Genomic DNA, 6,000 nt, shown 5'->3' with positions numbered 1-6,000 from the left:
CAAACACATGAAAAGTTAAAAAAATATGATGTTTTGATATAAATTAAACAGTTTAAGTATAGTTGAATTGATTAGTTGATTGACAGACATTTAATTGGCAACTATTTTGAGGATTGTTTAAGTCATTTTGCATGTAAAAACATTTCATGTGAAGAGTAGGAGCCATATGGGTTGTTTTCCTCCAAGCCACAGGGGGTCTGCACAACACAAACCGGAGTAATGCACATGTCTGCCACATAGTTCTTTCTCTGCAATAGCTGTATTATATTTCTCTATTCTTTTATTATTCTTAGAAAACTTGCATCTGGTTATTCCAATTTTTTAGATATTTCTACATTTATTTATGTCCACTGTATGTTTGTCTACGTGTAGCACCTTATCGCCAAAGCAAATTCCTCATATGTATAAAAACTACATGTGATAAACAAGCTCATTCTGGTTCTGAGTAAACTGCAAACTGTTGGAAAAGACAGGACATTGTTTTTCTGATTACACATTAGAAACGATAATCCAAATTAGCAACCAATAGCGGTATAGGACATATTCACTACATGAAGATTTGCTGCTTTTCCTTGTAATGTATTTTTAATCATTTTGAGGTTTAGACTGACAGAAGCATTGTGAAGGAGTCACTTTGGGCTCTGTGTAACTATTTTTAGATTTCTTTTACAATCAATTAATGAGAAAATAATCAGGAGATTAATCAATCATGAAAATAATCATTAGCTGCGGTTTGATAAATAGTTCAACTTCAACAAATACAGAAAAATCCTGCTTTTACATTAATGTATAAATAATAATGATCTAATGACAAGATATAATGATATATTATATTAATGATATATTTCATTCTGCATTGAGTACTTTTACTTTCAACACTTAATGTACATTTCCCTGATTATACTTACGTACTTTTACCTAAGTAACATTTTCAAGGCAGTACTTTTACTTGTAACAGAGTACTTTTACACTGTGGTATTAGTACTTTTCTTAATTAACATTTTAATACAGTATGTTTACTTGTAACAGAGTACTTTTCATTATGGTATTAGTACTTTTACATAAGTAACATCTTTAATACAGTACTTTTACTTGAAACAGTAATTTACATTGTGGTACTTGTACTTTTAGTTTAGTAACATTTTTAATACAGTACTTTTACTTGTTATGGAGTACTTTTTCATTGTGGTAGTAGTACTTTTACTTAAGTAAAGGATTTGAATACTACCTCCACCATGGCTTTCCTTCGTTCATGCGTCATGTAAGCGACCTTTATTTTGAAGGCGGTCACCGGAAACAGCTGTTGTTTCGTTGTTTATAACTTGACTGCGGCTGCGCTGTGCAGACTGCAAACATGGACGTCACATGTGAGAGAATGACCTGAACATGATCCTCGCGGTGATCTGTGGGAAAAACCAGCAGAGACAACAAGGTAGGAGCGCCGTTATCTCTCCTTTACGGGCTCCTCTGGCCTCTTTAACGGACCCGGTGACGGTAACGGGTGAAGCTAGGCTCCCGGGACATTAGCCGACACGGGGAGAGCTAGCGACGGGGACGTCGTTTAACGGTAACATCGGTGCGCCCATTATCGGACACGCCTCTCAAACGGAGCGCTTCTTTCGTTTCTGTGCCTGAAATGTTTTAACTGCAGCGATGAAGACCAGATCCCGGAGTGTTTTAATCCGGTTTTAAATGCGTGTATGAAGATGAGTGACGTTAGCCTAGCTTTACACGCCCGCACATGTTTTTGGAATTTTTACAATAAACGTGTGTTGCGTGCGTTGCGTGATTTTAAAGTGTGCAGGCGTGTGAGGTGGTGGCGTTGGACCGCACCGCATTCGAGTCGCATTATAACCGGAAATGTACACTATTTGGACAAAACGCTAAGAATCAGCAGAACCTGGTCTGCGTCCGATAATGGAACCAGCAGACTGTGTGTGACAACGGTGTGGGTTACTGCGCGGTGCGGCGACCGTCCCTGTCACACGGTGAACTGACGCAGAGCACGTTTAACACAGCAGGCCGCTTTGACTTGTCTTCACGAGAGGTTTTGTTTTTGTTTCCGCGTGCTGTTAAAAGGCTGGACGTCGGTGGTAGGAAATTTAAAGTGAATCGAGCACAGTCGTGTCCGATAAAGGAACCCGGTGAGTTAAAGGGGAGGGGGGTTTAGCAGCTGTTCGGGCCTGTTTGTTGCAGTGCAGCCCTCTCCATCAGACCCGCCTGCAGACTCTGGTGTTCCTGTGGACTGTCTGTCTGTCTCCATCCTGCAGGTGGTCTTCAGCCAGTTTTATTAAATCTCTATTTGAAAGTAAAACCGAAAATTAAAGGTCCAGTGTGTAATATTTGGGAGGATCAAATTACAGAAATGCAATATAAAATCCATAACTGTGTTTTCAGTGATGTATAAAGACCTTACATAATGAACCGTTATGTTTTTATTACCTTAGAATGAGACATTTCTATCTACATACACCGCGGGTCCTCTTACATGGACATCATAATAGTAGCAGTAGTAGTCGTCTGGTTTGTTAGAATTAAGAAAAGAAGTGAAATTTGGACGAATGGAGGACCACACATATTATTTAGCACAAGAGCCGACAGAGCGTGTGGGCCACGTAGCTTCTCCTGCGCGCTTGCAAAGGGAGGGGGGAGCGGTGACTGAGCAGTTGGTTGCAATTCGCATCCCTCACCACTAGATGTCTCTAAAACTCAAACAGTGAAACTTTAAATTTGGGTTATTCCGACGCAGACCGACATATTGGTAAAGTGGACAAGACATAAACAAATATTATGTCCTGTAATTTCCATTCACCGTAATTTGAATTGAGAGCTCAGAGAATATATTAGAGAGAGATTTGAGTAAAAGCATTGTGTGTTTGGAGATCTTTAGTTCAGACTGACCTCAAACACCTTCCTGCAGCTCAGCGCCTTGAATGTCTTCTGCTGTGGATCAGGAGGCAGGGTGGGTCGTCTGTTAGGCTTTGTGTGGGACGGACTGCAGATAATCAGATGTGATTTGTGTGTCCAGTATTTAAGGGTCTGACTCTTCTGTGTGTTGTGGATTCTTCTCAGCTGAGCTGATGCACTTCCATCTCTCTGGATTAAACGTTTAGTGGTATGTCGGCTTGGTGACGACGTCCACTTCTTTTACACAGTCTTTGATCTGGACTGAGACCCTATCTGTAAAACATCCGATTGGAGTGACATCTCAAACCTCCTAACGTGGCTTGGATCTGATTTTCTAGACTCAATCTGGAAAAGACAGAAAATAGATTTTGGCTGGCTGTCTTTGGTGGTTTGATCCCAGGCTCATCGTGTCTTTGAGCAAGATACTGGACCCCAAGTTGCTCCAGCGCTGTTCTCTGTGGTCGTTAAGGTAGAACAGGGCTTGATCAGATCTGTGTCCAGCTACCTTAATCTCTGCGCGAATAAACATCTTCCAGTGTCTTGATGTTTAGCTCTGATGATCTTTTTTGTGGAGAGAGAGAGAGGTTCAAAGCAGTCAGTCACACAGGGAAGTGGACACGATTGAGGGACTGTCCCTGTCAGAAAGTTACATCAAATGTCGGACTCATGTGGTTCGGGAACTCCTGGATCCTGCAGGAGGAGCTGGGAGACGAGGGGATGGAGAGGGATGTCGGCACCACCTTGTTTAGGCATCAGAAAACAGATGGATTGCTTTGTAGTGGTTCATTATGAAGGGAAGCTAAGTAGAAAGAGTGAATAACTGCTTTTGTAATTAGCTGAAGTGGTTGCAGTCGTGTTGACGGTGGATTTTATTTGGATGGAACAGCCATTGATATTGACCTTGCTGTGAGACTATTTTGAGTGCAAACTATCCTTTCTTGAGCTTTAATGCAGCAAACACTTTTTAAACAAAATGATAAAAATAAATGAGCAGCTATACACCAGCCGCCCTGAGTGGTTCACAAAAGTTGTTTTTCTTTTTGCAAGCAAATCCTGTTTCAGTGGTTTTCTCCTGTTCCTCACTCATTTTGAAGTAAAATGGGGGCGTGGCCTGCTTTGGTAGTTTGATTAACTGCTCAAGCTCAGTACTGTGATTAGTGGTTTGCTGTGCATGCAGAGCCTGCTTGTTACTCACTAGCAACAAACTCCTTGTATCCAAGAACCCTTAAATTGAAGTAAATTATGCTATCAGAGTTCTCGTAGATTAGTCAACTTTTAGTTACTTTGCAGATTCAGATTAATAATACAATATATAGGCCTAATCAACAAATAAATGATGTAGTAGTATTATTATAGAATATGATAAACTTTATTGATCCTGGGGATTAGTGTAATCAAGTAATATAATATATGTATTCTGAAAGATGTAATTTTGCTTAATGAGTACTTTTACTTTTGGTTCTTTTGGTATATTTTGCTGCTAATTCTTTTACTTAAGTAACACTTTGAATGCAAGACTTTCACTCGATTAGTACTTAACTTTTCACTTAAGTATCAAGGTAGTTTATCATTACATAACACAAGGTTTATAGTCCCACACAGAACTTAGCAGATCATTAAATGTATTTTGGAATATGGTACCATATAAAATAAAACAATATGTATACATACATACAAGAAAATAGATGTGAATACTTCTTCCACCCCTGCCCTGGTGTTCACAGTGGCAGGGTAATGCCTCAGTGAATTATGGGCCGTCCGTCTTCAGAAACAGGCAGTTTATTTTCCTCTGGAGGCCTTTTAACGGCTTCACTCACAGCGTTTTAACACATCAAACAGCACGGCGAGCGTTTCACCAGCAGCACGTGCTCTCATTCACTCAGTTTGAAAGACCTATCAGAGGTCGATGCACACACTTTGTCAACTTCATACTAATACAGATTTTACCTGCAGGTTATTGTACAGTTTAAAAACAAGCCAGTGGAAAACTCACTGACTGTTTTGTTTTCTTAAATTTAATCAGTAACCTTTTTGACCAAAGCAGTCTCACCTCCTGGTCCATTTAGAATCTACAACCCGCACGACAAAGTGACCAACGCAAAGAAATGATCGAAAGCTCCTGAACAGCCATTCAGTGGCAGTGGTGGATGAAGTATTCCGATGCTTTACTTAAGTAAAAGTACTATTACCCCAAGTAAAAGTTCAGCATTAAAATGTTCCTTCAGTAAAAGTATGTGAAAATAAGCAGGAAAATGATTGTAGCTGATTCTTTTCATCCTGTATCAATCAGTAAAAATTCTGCCATCACGGTGACCCAGAGCCCAAAGTAAGTAGACCCGGGCACCCCGCTGTGGCTCCTGGGGCCCGCGGTGAATAACCGGCCAGAGTTTGAAATTAAAGGGAGTTGCGGCTACGGAGAAGTAAAATGAATGTATGTCTATGGGAGTGTTATTTGATATACGATAGCACCACCTAGAGGCGCCACCTTTAAACCGAATTGCACCAAATTTTTCAGGTGTCATCAGGGCCCCATGTGGAACAATTGACCCAAATTTGGGCTTTATACCTGGCGATTCAGCTCGATCCCCCGCACGCGTGGATAAAAGCTTTTTGATTTGAGCATCCGTATGCAGTAATGAAGTATGAAGTAACAATGATATGAAAGTGTGAAATTTTGGACCTTGCTTGTATTCCAATAGGCTTCCCAGATGCCTTGCATTCGCGGGTTCCCAAAGGCTTGGACCCCTAGTTAAAATTTGTGAAGGTTTATAGTTCCAAAGGAACTATACCCCGGAACTAGGAAGCTTTGGAGGAACTCACTGCTCACAGGAACTCCGTGTCTAAATGTAGTTCTGGGGTCTTTATTTTACCCCCCAAAAAGTCCCAAGGGGGGGGCGGGGGCTTGCCTTGCAGGGAATCTTTGGATGGGCGATAGAGGCTGCTGGCTTTAACTAGAGAATGTCGGCTGTTTTCTACGACTGCTCCTCTCTTTTCCACCGCTGTTTGTACCAATAAATCACAATCCGCAGTCAGAGAGCCACACGAGTCTCGCCGATGTTCGCCTGAAATCCAATGTCGGGATTAAATTTATTG

The 6,000-nt window shown here is 41.0% G+C and overlaps 1 protein-coding gene across 1 annotated transcript in view; it reads left to right on the top strand.

Annotated features, from left to right (window-relative positions):
* The first annotated feature begins 1,234 nt into the window (after positions 1 to 1,234).
* LOC119896919 (DENN domain-containing protein 4B-like) overlaps positions 1,235 to 6,000 on the top strand; it is an 86,098-nt gene continuing 81,332 nt past the window's right edge. Inside the window, exon 1 of the mRNA XM_038710351.1 lies at positions 1,235 to 1,432. The gene's annotated coding sequence lies outside the window, so the exon portion shown is untranslated. The remainder of the gene's footprint in view (positions 1,433 to 6,000) is intronic.

The sequence above is a fragment of the Micropterus salmoides genome, unplaced genomic scaffold (genome assembly GCF_014851395.1).
Source record: "Micropterus salmoides isolate LMB-PRFRI ecotype aquatic unplaced genomic scaffold, ASM1485139v1 Ms_hic_scaffold_11, whole genome shotgun sequence".
Lineage (NCBI taxonomy): Eukaryota > Metazoa > Chordata > Actinopteri > Centrarchiformes > Centrarchidae > Micropterus > Micropterus salmoides.
Note: the sequence above shows the minus strand (reverse complement) of the source record. Positions and strands in the feature narration are given on the sequence as shown.